The sequence below is a fragment of the Plecotus auritus genome (assembly GCF_963455305.1).
Source record: "Plecotus auritus genome assembly, chromosome: 10".
Taxonomy (NCBI): Eukaryota; Metazoa; Chordata; class Mammalia; order Chiroptera; family Vespertilionidae; genus Plecotus; species Plecotus auritus.
The window spans coordinates 7,659,517-7,674,656 of NC_137785.1; the positions used below are offsets into that span (position 1 = coordinate 7,659,517).

The following is a 15,140-nucleotide window of genomic DNA, read 5'->3' on the forward strand; positions in this document are numbered from 1 at the left end:
GAGCTACTGCATGGGATAAACGATGCCAATCTGAAAAAGGTGGATGGTCAGCACTGTGGCAGAACAACAAAACACAAATGAGATCACAGACAAAAGACCTATGAGAGTGACATCAGCAAGATAGCAGAATCAGAGATAGAGAAACTTTCCCCATTCCAGAGTAAGTAGATGGCTATCCATGAAAAAAACATGCCACAGGAAATGGAAATAAGAGTACCATGAAGATAAAAAGTAATACAGAATACCAAAAAAGGACAACTGCATAGAAAGGATGACAGGAAACTGGGTGCGCACACACATTTGAAGATACCTAAGGTCAAAAACAAGGGTTAATAATAACTAACTAACTAACTAACTAACTAAATAAATAAATAAATAAATAAATAAAGCAAGGGTCAGCATTAGCTGGTTTGCTCAGTGGCTAGAGGGTCAGCCTGAGAACTGAAAGGTCCTAGGTTCCATTACAGTCTAGGGCACATGCCCAGTTTGTTCTGGGTTCAGTCCCAATAGGGGGCATGCAGGAGGCAGCTCATCCATGATACTCTCTCATCATTAATGTCTCTCTCTCTCTTTCTCTTTCTCTCCCCCTTCCTCTCAGAAATCAATAAAAATGTTTTGTTTTGTTTTTTTGTTTTTTTAAGTCAGCCCTAGCCGGTTGGGCTCAGTGGATAGAGCATCGGTTTTTGGACTGCTGGGTCCCCGGTTCGATGCTGGTCAAGGTTGTGGGCACATGGCCAGGTTACGGGCTCGATCTCTGCTGAGGGCATGAAGGAGACAGCCAATCAATGATTCTCTCTCATCATTTATGTTTCTATCTCTCTCTCCCTCTTTGAAATCAATAAAAATATATTATAAATAAGTAAAAAATAAAAATAAAGGGTCAGCGTTACCACTATAGCCACTGTGCTTTTGTTCTCATTGATCCTACTGGCCTGTTCTCACAAAACCGGAAATTTTTGTTTTTAAAAACCACACAAATCCCTGGCCAGTTTGACTCAGTGGACAGAGCATCGGCCTGTGGACTTAGGGGTCCCAGGTTTGATTTCAGTCAAGGGCATGTAACTTAGTAGCCGGCAAATCCCCAGTAGGAGGTGTGCAGGAGGCAGCTGATCAATGTTTCTCTCTCATCGATGTTTCAAACTCTCTATCCCTTTCCCTTCCTCTCTATAAAAAATCAATAAAATATATTTAAAAAAAAAAAACAAACACACACATAATGCCCTGACCAGTGTGGCTCAGTTGGTTGGAGCATCGTCCTGTGTATCAAAGGGTAGAGGGTTCAATTCCTGGTTAGGGCACATATCAGAATGTGGGTTTCATATCTGGTTTTTAAGTGTGCCGATGGCAGCCGATTGATGTCTGTCCCTCATCTTTCTCTCCCTCCCACCAATTCCCTTCTATGTAAAAAAGAATAATAAATTAATACATAAGAATTTCAGAGTAGGCAAAAACAAAAGAGATCTCTAAAATCTCTAGAGGCAAAGTAAGTAACAAGACAACCAACCAAAGCTTATGTATAACATTCAGAAAATGTAATTCTAAGGGAAAATTTTATAGAGATAAATGCCTACATTGTCACAAAAGATCTCAAAGAACCGAACATGGTACCTCAGGAAACTGGAAACACAAAAGGAAAGTAAACCCAAAGGTTTCAAAGGAAAGAAACCATAAATATTAGAACAAACATAAATCAAAAAGGAGACAAGTAAAAAGAAAGGAATACCTAAAAGGTATATTTAAGAAAAAAAGATATAAAAATGTGCAATCTGCCGAAACCGGTTTGGCTCAGTGGATAAAGCGTCAGCCTGTGGACTGAAGGGTCCCAGGTTTTATTCCGGTCAAGGGCATGTACCTTGGTTGTGGGCACATCCCCAGTGGGGAGTGTGCAGGAGGCAGCTGATCGATATTTCTCTCTCCTCGATGTTTCTAACTCTCTATCCCTCTCCCTTCTTCTCTGTGAAAAATCAATATATTTTTTTTAAAAATGTGCAATCCTTTAGCTACACTAAAGCAAAAGCAAACGAACAAAAAAAACCAAGCCTCAAATAAGTAAAAAAAGAAATGAAAGATAAGACATGACACCTGTCACTAGGAACCACAATGCATCATAAGAGATGGTGATGTTACCAGATGACAGGACCCTCCATAGAGAAATTTGTCAAGATCCCACTATGAGCTCCTGAAATTAATAAACAAATTCAGAGCCCTGGCCAGGTGGCTCAGTTGGTAAGTGTGTGGTCCTGATGCACCAAGGTTGTGGGTCTGATCCCCCATCAGGGCACAAGTAGGGGACAACCAATGAATGCACGGATGGGTAGAACAGCACATCAATGCTTCACTCTCTTTCTTTCTCTGTCTCCCTTCCTGTCTCCAAAATCAATAAATAAATGCTGCCTGGTACGTCTCACTGATTGAGCACTGACTCATGAACTCGGAGGTCACAATTGGATTCTTTGTTAGGACACCTGCACTGGTTGCGAGCTCAATCAGCAGTGGGGGTCATGCAGGAGGCAGCTGATCAATGACTCTCTCTCATCGTTGATGTTTTTATCACTCTCTCCTCTTTCTCTAGGAAATAAAAAACAAACGAACATATATTTAAATAAATAAATAAATAATTTAAAGAATAAATAAATATCCCTAGCCACCGTGCTTCACTGATGAGAGTGCTGGCTTGTGTACCAGAGGGCTAGGGTTCGATTCCCAGTCAAGGGTAGGTACCTGGGTTGCAGAGTCCGATCCCCACTCAGAGTAGCGGCACATGTGGGAGGCAGAAAATCGTTGTTTCTCTCTTTTTCTCTTTCTCTCTCTTTCTCTGTCTTCCACTGTCTCTCAAAAAAACAATCAATGAGCCAAAACCGGTTTGGCTCAGTGGATAGAGCATCAGCCTGCGGACTGAAAGGTCCCAGGTTCGATTCCGGTCAAGGGCATGTAACTTGGTTGCGGGCACATCCCCAGTAGGAGGTGTGCAGGAGGCAGCTGATCGATGTTTCTCTCTCATCGATGTTTCTAGCTCTCTATCCCTCTCCCTTCCTCTCTGTAAAAAAATCAATAAAAAATATATATTGTTTTTAAACAAGAGCAATCTTGAGAGAGAAGAGAGCTGGTGGCATCAGACTTCCTGACTTCAATTACAAAGAGAAAGTAAGCAAACAGTGTGTTGCTGGAGAAACACAGACACATATATAAACAGAACATAACAGAAAACATAGAAATAAACCCAAGCATATACTTTTTTTTTTTTAATATATTTTATTGGTATTTTACAGAGAGGAAGGGAGAGGGATAGAGAGTTAGAAGCATCGATGAGAGAGAAACATCGATCAGCTGCCTCCTGCACACCTCCCACTGGGGATGTGCCCGCAACCAAGGTACATGCCCTTGACCGGAATCGAACCCGGGACCCCTCAGTCCGCAGGCTGACGCTCTATCCACTGAGCCAAACCGGTTTCGGCCCAAGCATATACTTTTAAGTAATCTTTGAAAAAGCTGAAAGCCACAGAAGAAAGGAAAGAGAGTTTCTTCAATGAATGGTGCTGGTATAAATTGACGTTCACATGCAAAACAACAAAACTGGACACCACTGATAAAATGTAACTCAACCTGCAGGACAGAATTAAATGTGAGCGCTAAAACTTAAAACTCCTCAGGACAACCGAGAGAAAAAGTTTTGGAGATTTGCTTTGGACAGGAGTTTCTGAATGCGACACCAACCACCACACAAAATAGAAAAAATAAACAGTCCCCACTGCAACAAATAGAGAAAAATAGCGTCTTCGCCCTAGCCGGTTTGACTCAATGGATAGAGCATCGGCCTGCGGACTGCAGGGTCCCAGGTTCGATTCCGGTCGAGGGCATGTACCTTGGTTGCGGGCACATCCGCAGTAGGGTGTGTGCAGGAGGCAGCTGATCGATGTTTCTCTCCCATCGATGTTTCTAACTCTCTATCCCTCTCCCATCCTCTCTGTAAAAAATCAATAAAATATATTTTTGTTAAAAATAGCGTCTACCCAGCACAACAGCAATAAACAAAATGAAATGGAAGGCAATCTAGAGAACAGAAGAAAATACTTGCAAACCATATGAAGGAATCCCAAGGAGATATTGTGGACTGGGTTATGATCAGCACAATAAAGCAAATATTGCAATACAGACAGAAATTCACACAAATAGTTGCAGTTCCCCGGCAATAATGAAGGTATATTAATACTATACTGCAGATAATAACAACGCAATGACTCTGCCTCAAAAGCAAACTCTATATAATTTCATTAACAATATTTACTGGCTAAGCACTAGTAACAAGCATCTGAGCTTGCTAGAAACACAGTGGCACTAGACCTGCTGAAGGCAGGGATGCCAAAAACATGGACTTTGTAGAAAAGCGGGTGTGAGGGAGCAATATCTGCAAAGCACTATTAAGCACATGCAAAAATATGTGTTCCTGTATGGCTAAGCAATTAATATATAAAATATACAAGGTATTCAAAAGACTATTTAACAAAAATATATATAGTTAATAAACAGGATTAAGGATGTAGAGAAAATTTTTCAAAAATATATACACATGGCCGAAACCGGTTTGGCTCAGTGGATAGAGCGTCGGCCTGCGGACTGAAGGGTCCCGGGTTCGATTCCGGTCAAGGGCATGTACCTTGGTTGCAGGCACATCCTCAGTGGGAGGTGTGCAGGAGGCAGCTGATCGATGTTTCTCTCTCATCGATGTTTCTAGCTCTCTGTCCCTCTCCCTTCCTCTCTGTAAAAAATCAATAAAATATATTTAAAAAAAAAAAAATATATATATATATATATATACACACACACACACATGACCAACAGGAACATAGAAAATGCTTTCCTTCCTGATCAAGGTGGAATCTCTCAGGCTTCCTGCGAAACTACCAACCACAAGTCCTTCCCTGTGAACTTAGTACAGCGGGAGAATTGGGACTTCAGGAATAGAGGGAGCAGCGGAAACAGACCAACCCTCCCCAGGACAGCAACTACCCAGGAAACTGGAAAATCAAGCAGAACCACAGTCTACATGGGAGGACACAGCACACCCTGGGAGATGGGACCTGGGAAATGGCAAAGCCAAGTCCAGGTCACTGGTGAGAGTGAGGGTCTTACCCAGCGAGGATAGAAGTTCAAAGTTCTCCAGCATCACATTCAGGTACAGCTGTCTCTGACCCTCATCAAGGAGGCCCCATTTCTCCCTGGAGAAGTACAGGGCAATGTCCTCAAAGGTCACGCCAACCTGTCAGAATGGAGACAACTGAAACCAGAGATGTCTCCCTGAGAACCCCCACTCCTACTCCTTACACACCTTCCCCCCCTCAACCTCCTCCAGGGCACGTGGTTAGTGTGGACACCAGGCCCTAATGCCAGTGCAAGCTGCTCTCTCATCACAGTCCCATTACTCACTGGGATTGCCCTCAGCAGAGCAGCTGGGTTGGGTGGGAAGGATTGGGGGAGGGGAGGGGAGAGAGCAATGCCATTGAAGCTCTGGGCGATGCCTGCAGGGCCCCAGCCTTCCTGCCAAGCAATTCCACTGCAGTCTCCTAGATCATGCCTCCAAGACAAAGCCAAGCCTGGGTTTATGCTTCACCTTTAAGTCCCACACCAGGTCCCGGGGACCATCAGCTCACACTTCCTCCAGATGTGCACACCACTGGGTAATGTCCAACTCCTTCCCATCTTCAGACCCAGGTTCACTCCCTCAGCTCTGCCCCCCTCCTGCTCCAATGCCACTGGATCTCGCTGGACTCCCCCATGAACTTGGCACATGGCATGTAGAGAGCTTGTCTTCCAGCCGGGTCCAGGACCACCCCAGGCCCCTGATGGACCCCACAGCCGGGAAAGCCCCAATGAGTCTGTGACGTCCTCCCTGCAGCGTCTGATCTGTCCGCCAATCCTCACAGCCCACACCCTCAGGGGAACCTCAGATGCAAGTCACCCCTGTCCTCTCTGCCCTCCACTCGCTGTGTCCTCAGAAGACACAACACTCCTCTCTCCCCTCCTCCTTCCTCACGGTCCTCCACGCGGGACTGAGCTGCAGGACGTGACAGGCACCTGCACCCAGGCTGTCCAGTTCCGTGTGAGCAGGTGGTGAGGGCCTGGGGGACCGGAACTCACCTCAGCAAAGCTTCCCTGAGCGGGCGCCGCCATTGCACTCTGTGGGCTGAGCGGGGCGGGAGCGGCCGGAGTAGAAGCCGCTGCAGGAATGGCGGTCGCTGTCCCGGCCATGGCGTGGGTCCGGGCGGTGACTCCGAGTTTCAATCCCAAATGTGAGGTGTGAGCACCACTGGAAGCTCCCGCCTTTGGCTGTGAGGTGGGGAACACCACTCTCTAGCCTTCTCCACGAGACCGTGCGACTAGGAATTCCCGAAGGACCGAGGCAATAACCTGAGAAGACAAAACCCCGCCACAAGGACTACCGGTCCCGCCCTACAGAAGCGGCCAAACGGAAACGCCTTCTCTGAGCCCCCATTGCCTCAGCCTGGTGGCATTCCATGCGTAGCCTTGTGGGTAACGTAGTTTCTCCGCTCCAAGGCCAGGGTTCCGTATTTCTCAGTTGACTCCAGGACTCAATTTAGCGTCAAATAGCCCAAGAGCACACCAAGTATACTAAGTGTCCTCTAGCGCCTTCAGGGGAGGTGATGTCTGGAGCAAGTTTCTTTCTCCTGCACCTGCGTGGCCGGTTTTCCATATCTTTCTAAAGGACCTGCTCTTCCTGAATGGCAGGCATTGTTTCTTCATTAAAGCCATTAGGCACCTGTCTCCTTCAGGCCAACTGTAGCTTGCAGAGGTTGCTCAAGCCTCTAACTCGGTCTAACCTGCCTCCATCGAATCCATTATACAAAGTTAATGTCACAAAACAGACACTCATACTTAAGCATCTGCTTCTGATGCCATCCGAAGTGTCAGCTCTGCCTGGGCTGCAGTGTGGATAAGATGGCCAAGAGACATGTGAATAATGCTCAAAGTGACTGATCATCAGAGAGATGCAAATTAAAGCAACAATTAGGTATCACCCCACCACTGTCAGAATGGCTGCCATCAACAAATGACCAGTGCTGGCAAAAACGTGGAAAAAAGGGAACTCAGTTTACTGCTGATGGGAATGAAAACTGCTACAGACATTATGGAAATCAGTTTGGAGTTTTTGCAAAAAATTTAGTATGGAACTGCCATTTGATCCAGTGTTTCTACTAGTAGGAATATATCCTAACACCCCCGAAACAACCAGATGGGAAAGTATGCACCCCTCTGTTCATAGCAGCACAATTTACAATAGCGAAGGTCTGGAAACTGTCCAGGTCCCCATCAGCAGATGAGTGGATAAAAAACTGTGGTACATTTACACCATGGAGTACTATGCACCAGTAAAAAGGAAGAATCTCTTACTCTTTCACACAGCATGGATGGACCTGGAGAGCATCATGCTAAGTGAAATAAGTCAGTCAGAGAAAGACGGTATCAATTGACCCCACTCACATTTGGAATCTAATTAACAAAAAAATGATGGAGTGGATTCAGAGATATGGGAGCATGGAAATTACTGCAGAATCTCAGAGGTAAAGTCGGGGAGGGTAAAAAGAAACATCCAGGTACGGGTTAAAAACACGCAGGCACACAATGAAAACACATTCACCCGAGCCTTGAGCATTTCCTTCTGTTCTCTCAAAGCAACGGGAAAGCTCTAGCTTGCTGGGTTCTGGGTCTGCTCTAAATTTGTGTTTATAAATCTGTCTTTGGTCAGTTGAGACCCTGGAAGTGCTGACACCACTTCATGTAAAGTCTTCCTGCTTCACATGAGACAATAGCTTTTGGTGTTATTGTAAGAAATGCCCACACTTGTGGAGAATTTTTCTAAGTTTATTTGACCCAAGTCCGTGACGTTTGCCAGGAAGGAAAATAACAGCAGGTTGAGTAATGCTGGGGAGAATGGCAGTTTGCAACTTTTTTATACATTACACTCAAAGAAGACAAAAGCTGGTTACATGACATTCACGGGTGATAAAATATGGGGGAGTGCTAAGGAGGGAAATCTCTGGGATTGGATCAACAGTGTAAAAAAAATAGACACAAACTTATTTTTACAAGTTTATTCATTAGGTAACATTTACTATTTAACCCGAGAGCAATAATAATTGGGGCTCTGTGATCATCTGTGTTGGGAAATTGAGCTCTTAGGATTCTGTGAAAGAGAAATGTCCCTGAAAATCCAAAGGTCTGTTATCTCAGATTCAAAAAGACAACAGACAGCCTCAATAAGGTAAAATTTGTCCTTTGCAAAAAAAAACCCAAAAAACAAAACAAAACAAAACAAAAAAACAGGCTTGTACATAAATACCCCGGTGACTAGCATTTACTTGGAAAGTTTTAACTTCAAAGCATCCTATATGGTTACTTTTAGCCTCTGAGTTTACAAGATTGGCTATGCCAGTGGTCGGCAAACTGGGGCTCACGAGCCACATGCGGCTCTTTGGCCCCTTGCGTGTGGGTCTTCCACAAAATACCATGTACGGGCGTTTTTAGCAAAGGCCAGCTTAGGAGTACCCTAATTAATAACAATGTACCTACCTATATAGTTTAAGTTTAAAAAATTTGGCTCTCAAAAGAAATTTCTATCATTGTACTGTTGATTTTTGGCTCTGTTGACTAATGAGTTTGTCGACCACTAGGCTATGCCATGCCAGGCTCGCTGAGATTGCTAATTTTACTCTGTCATCATTTTTGTCCATACTGGGGAGTTAGAACCTGTGAGTTGAGGAGGAAATTCAATGAGTGGTTGATTAACTCTGGGACCCATTGCTGACGTCCTCCTGAACACAATGCCCCCAGTATTGCTGGTGTCCCTTTATTTGGTCTCCTGGAAGTATTCACTCTTCAGGTCAAAAAAGCCTTAGGTCCTAAATGAGGTTGAGGTATTTGTAAGGACAAGAAATAGGTATTTTTCTTTGCTGTGGCCTTCCACAATTTATGAGAAGCGCCTGCTAATTAAACCCCAAGATTGTTGGCTCCTCTAATTCAAACAGCTCCTTTGTTCAAACTGCTGAACAAACTAAGGTACTCTCAGTGCTCCAGTCTTACACACCCCTCCTTCCTGCTGTGGTAACACCTCTGGGATATTTTGGACCAAGGGGTCTCTAGTTAGTAGAAAGTTTCCATCCCTCTGCCCCTTCTAACAAGCCTCTTTTGACCTCTTCGTAGCTGTTGCTCTAGACATATTTTATAGGCTTGGGAAAAATACTGATAAGACACCTCCCTAGCACATCTGGAATACTGTCTCCTGGAAACCAAACAAACTGTAACTTTTAAAGACAGTCCCTCATAGCTACACAACTTCAGCACAGCCCAAGGCCCCTCCATTCCTGGTCCCTAAGCAACAGCCACTGCTGAAAAGCAGAAGCCAAACTTCCTTCCCTGCCCTGTAGTGACTAGCAATACTTGGCCCTTTCCTCTCTTGGAAACTGAAATAAACTTCCTTTCTGCATGGCTTCTTGTAGGTGTGAAATCTTCCACAGCCAGCATCACCGGCCAAACCCTAAGGGTATTCCTTCCTTCTAAGGAGTTAAGGGGAGTGACTGGGAAAAATGAGGACAATGACATTGTCAAGGCAAAATAATGTTTCCTTCTTCCTTCCTAGGTACTTTAGTTGGACTAATAATTAAGCTGATATAATACAGTTTAATAGGGGAAAAACATAAAAAAGTAATTAACATGTATACCTGCTGTATATATGGAAATGACTCAGAAAAACAGAGTAACTGGCCAAAATAGCAAACATCATCATCTGAAAAGCCACCTTCACCTACAGTCAGAAAATGTGGTGTGTGGAGAGTCAGTTATGGTAGATTGTCAGGAAAGGCACAGGAAGCATGTGCTGTGCACTGCAGGGAGGGCCTGTATTCATAAGGATTCTGTTCCAACCCAAACTCCAGAGTGCAGACACAGGAGAGTGGGAAGAAGGATGTGAATCCAGAACATGATCCGGGCTGCAGGGAAAACAGGGTGAGGGCCATTGTCTCATTCAGCCAGTAGGGATATGGAGGACAGAGTCACATGGGCAGTGGGTCCTATGCATGAATAAGAGGTGAGCACCCGTCCAATGAGACCAGGATCATGTAGGACTCCAGCATCACTTCCAAATGTTAGGTCCCAGAATTCATGTCCAATTGTATCCACTCCGGCAGGGTGAATGTCAGTGCCACATAGGACCATCATGTGAAGGGTCAAACTGAGGCATTAAATTCATCACCGTGAATGGGATCACAGCATGACACCCAAAATGTGCGAGAAGGTGCAGAGACAAAGCCCTAATTACCGAGGTCTCCTGTGGGTCAAACTCTGTTCTGGGATCAAAGGGGAGGCAGACAAACAGCAGCTCACTCTGAAAGCAGGTTCCCCTGGAGAAACCACTGCAGCTGAGAAATGATGGCGTTCCCCTGAACACGGGGAGGCCAAGGGTAAGGGCTCTGAGATGTAGAGGGAATGGGAGGAAACGCATAACTGCAACCATGGAAACAGGAGCTGCAGCTGAGCCACCCTGGTCCTCATGCTGTACCTGCTCCAGTGAGGGCTGCTCATCAGTGGTAGAGACTGTGTCTGACGCTGGAGAAAATAATGGTTAAAATCCAGCCCCTTGAATCTGACACTTGTCTGTGGTGTAAACTTGGGGAGCTGACTTCATTTCTTAGACACTGAACTTTTTCAGCAATTTGATATGAGTTTCTACTTGTCCAGGTTAAAAAGAGAATTCAAAAGAGAAAATGCTCAAAAATCTAACCGTGGAATCCTGGCAACAAGTACTCAGCTTGGTAGTTTTATTGATCTTGGGAGGCCAGAGTAAGCACCATCAATCATCTGCATGTCACATTCAGCCAACTGAGATTCAGGGAGTTCCAGTGATTCTGCTGGAGATTCCCAGGTGGGGCACACCACAATTACACCCGAGTGCCCACAGCACCTGCCTCCCTGCAGCAGTCAGTGGCTTCTTATAGGTCCCATTTCTTACTAAAATGCACCCAAAGACAAAGGTGCTTGTGGACATCGGGGGATTGAGAAGTGCCTGTCCTGGGAATGTCTCAGCAGGGAGAGGCTATGTTCAAAGGAAACTAGAGAGAGAGACAGAGAGAGAGAGAGAGAGAGAGAGAGAGAGAGAGAGAGAGAGAGAAATATCAATGCTGAGAGAGAATCACTGATCAGCTGCCTCCTGCATGCCCCACCCTGCGGATCTAGCCAAGGTGCAGGCATCCTCCATGATTGTGAATGGAACTGTGACCTCCTGGTTCATGGGTCCACGTGGAACCACTGAGCCATGCCGGCTGTGCTCTCACAATTCATGTTCCTAACTCTTGCTCCCTCTCACTTGCTCTATAAAATCAATGAGAATGTTTTTTAAAAATCAATTAAAATATTTATTATAAAGGATAAAATATTAACACATATTATTCTAATACAAAAAAAATCATTTAAGATTTCTGAGAAAACGCTCACCATAAATTCTTACAAAAAATACAATTAGTTGGTTTGGCTCAGTGGATAGAGCGTCGGCCTGCGGACTGAAGGGTCCCGGGTTCGATTCCGGTCAAGGGCATGTACCTTGGTTGTGGGCACATCCCCAGTGGGAGGTGTGCAGGAGGCAGCTGATCGATGTTTCTCTCTCATCAATGTTTCTAGCTTTCTATCCCTCTCCCTTCCTCTCTGTAAAAAATAAATAAAATATATTTAAAAAAAATACAATTAAATAAAATTATATGAGACTCTCACCCAGAGGGCATAAGTACAGGGATTGAATACAGAGCTGAATGACAAAATTACAGAATATCTTTAAACTAGAGGCCCGGTGCACAAAATTCATGCACTCAGGGGAGACCCCTCAGCCTGGCCTGTGCCCTCTCGCACTCCGGGAACCCTCGGGGGATGTCCAACTGACAAAGGTAAATAACACTTATATCCATATAAAGAATTATACAGAAATGTTTGTACCAGCTTTATTAGAAATAACCAAATATTTATTAAAATGGACATGATAGGGATATATTCAAAGATAAGAATATCTACTAGAGCCCTAGCCAGTCTGGCTCTGGATAGAGCATACGCCTGCAGACCAAAGGGTTCCAGGTTCGATTCCAGTGAAAGGCACATAGCTTGGATGAAAACTCCTTCCCAGCCAGGGTCCTGGTCAGGGCTGATGCAGGGGCAACCAATCGATGTGTTCTCTCACATCAATGTTTCTGTCTTTCCCTGTGTTTTCCACTCGCCCGAAAAATCAATGGACAAATATCCGCAGGTGAGAATTAACAACAACATCAAAAAGAATATCTATCAAAAAAAAGAAATGAGTTACTAATATATTGAAGAATAAATCTCCAAGAATTTAGGAAATATAAATTAAAGCAGAAAAACACTTAGAAAAAGCAAAGTTCTCTAGTAAAATGGAAAGTGACTCCATGGTTATTAGGAATGTTGTGAAGAACAGGGACAGATTAAATGAGGTCAGGAAAAAACTACACAGTGACAGATATGGTCAGTATTATGAGTGTAATGATGGATTTCAGTTTCATACACCTGTCAAGATTTATGACACACTGTAGTTAACACATGTAATTTACTCATTACAGCTGTTAAAAAAATGATTCAAGATAAAAGAAAAGTACGTTCACCTATTTTGGAACAACAGGTTTAGCAACTTTATATTCAATCCAGGTACTTAATGCCCTCTGGGCGAGAGTCTCATCTCAGCGACAGAAAATGTAACAAACAATGAAGAACTTTCACCCAAACCCACAAAAGCCACATCCCTGGATTAAAGACAACCTTTGTTTCCATCTTTGTTTTGCTGCCAACACACCAATGGCTCTGATGGGAACTTCTGAGAAGTTATAGAAGCCAAAAAACATCCTGATTATCATCAATGACAATGACTGCTCCCCAGAAGATAAACATGCCTGAGTCCCGCAGATATTGTCCACACAGCTCTTGTAGTCTTTTCCTCAAATTAATTCTTGGATGCACAGTTAGATGAGGACCACTCCATCTAATGGGCTGCAGTGTGGTCCAACAATACCAGTGATCTTAATCCAGCATCTAGAAGGGTTCAAGAATCTGGAGAAGACACCGTGTGTAAATTATTTAAGATTCCAGAGACAAAGCATAATTTTGGAAGGCATTTGGGGGTCAGACGAGCTTGGCTAAAGAAACCAAGTTCTCTCTTGACTCAGGACCCCTGGCTTTTTATTAACACAAATTGTCCTAAGGCAAAGGAGATATACATCAAAGGCCAGGGTTTGGTATACAGAATCCATGGTCAGATTGGAGGAATTGCCTTCGGCTGTTCAGGTGTTTGGCCACTAGGAGGCAATAACATGTAGACTGAAATGCCCTCAGCTGTCTGGCAGCAAGCAATCATTCTATGCATACTTTTCAGATTTGTAGAAATGCCCTCACCCATTTCCAGATGAATCAGCCCTGCTGACATGCTGGAATTGACTTCTGACACCACAACAATTAGGTCAGTGTTTCAGCAGTAAAAGGGTTTCCCCTCACTGCTCTGGTCTTCAAACCAGTGACCATCTCCCATGAAATTGTAGGCATTAGGGCACATGGCCCTCTGCCACACAGGTCGAAGAGATTCCCTTCCATGTATTGGCATCCCTGGCAAACAAGAAAAGAAATTCATGCTCCCAGACATAATTGAGGTTGTCACAGCTACCCTCTCTTTGGAGTGATCTCTGTGTCTTAAAGCATCCATCTTCACATGAGGACTAGAGAGTCCACAGTGTCGCCTGGAAAATTATGGGCAGCAATGTAAATTTGGTAAAAACTGCTGAGCTAATTTCTGCAGAATACTGTTCCCTCAAGGGCAAAAATGTGTGAGACTGCATACAAGTTTTTCATCTCATCATGCTTGGAAAGCCCAGATTTCCTTATAAACTAACCCACACCATAAATACAACACCCAAGATTAAAGAAGTCTTAGGAAAATCCTTCATTATTTTGCAAACAAGAAACCTGAGTCTGGCAGTTCTGCCACTGATGACTTAGGCACTCAATAAATTCATCATTAGCATCTAGGGAAAGTGTGTCCCTGAAAATGGCAGTCCCTCTACAACATTATGTTTACTGGCGCCAAGAGCAATGAGTCCTATGTGGCAACTCATGACAGGGCAACAAGTAAGAACTAAGGGCTCAGGTATTCCTAATTTTCTTCAACAAATTAAACAGAGTTAGCTTCCTGGGGCACATGATGATGGTGATTGATGCCATCTGTAGGGGCCTTATAGGTGGTTCAGGTGAAATATCTTCAGCAAGAGAAATATGCAGTGACATAGATCTGGCAGGACATCTCTGTATGTTAAAAAAGGGCAACATAGCCGGAAACCAGTTTGGCTCAGTGGATAGAGCATCGCCCTGCGAACTCAAGGATCCTGTGTTCGGTCAAGGGCAAGTACCTTGGTTGCGTGCACATCCCCAGTGGGAGGTGTGCAGGAGTCAGCTGATTGATGTGTCTCTCTCATCGATGTTTCTGACTCTCTCTCTCTCTCTGTAAAAAATCAATAAAATATATATATTTTTTAAAAAGTGCAACATAATTATGTACTGTTCCAACATTAAAACAAAAAAAATACAACAAAACACTTTTGGGAACTTTACATAATATAGGTGATTAAATGTATGAGATGCAATTCAGAAAAATGAGCATTCACACATTTTCTTGTACTATTGTTAAGTTCTAACTAAGCAAGTCCATTTGTTATATATACATCAAAGAAATTTCTCACATTTGGACTCATGTGTGCAGAGCAAATATGGAAATTGGCTGAGAGAAACCTCACATTAATTGCACTCATAATGGCTTTCTCCAGTGTGAACTCTCTGATGATATTGGAGACTTTTGTTACATGTAAAATATTTCCCACATTCACTGCATTTATAAGGATTTTCTCCAGTATGAACTCTCTTATGATATTGGAAACCACTGATACTTTTAAAAGATTTTCCACATTCACTGCACCGATAAGGCTTTTCTCCTGTATGAAATCTCTGATGACGACGAAGGGTAGTATTCCGGATAAACGATTTCCCACATTCACTGCATTTATAAGGTTTTTCTCCTGTGTGAAGTCTTTGAT

General features: G+C 43.8%; 1 protein-coding gene across 1 annotated transcript in view; it reads right to left on the reverse strand.

The window, feature by feature from the left end:
- The window catches only part of LOC308235333 (uncharacterized protein), a gene marked incomplete at both ends in the record, with an annotated part of 92,329 nt that overhangs the window by 59,920 nt on the left and 17,269 nt on the right, over positions 1 to 15,140 (reverse strand). The gene's annotated exons all lie outside the window — the stretch shown is intronic.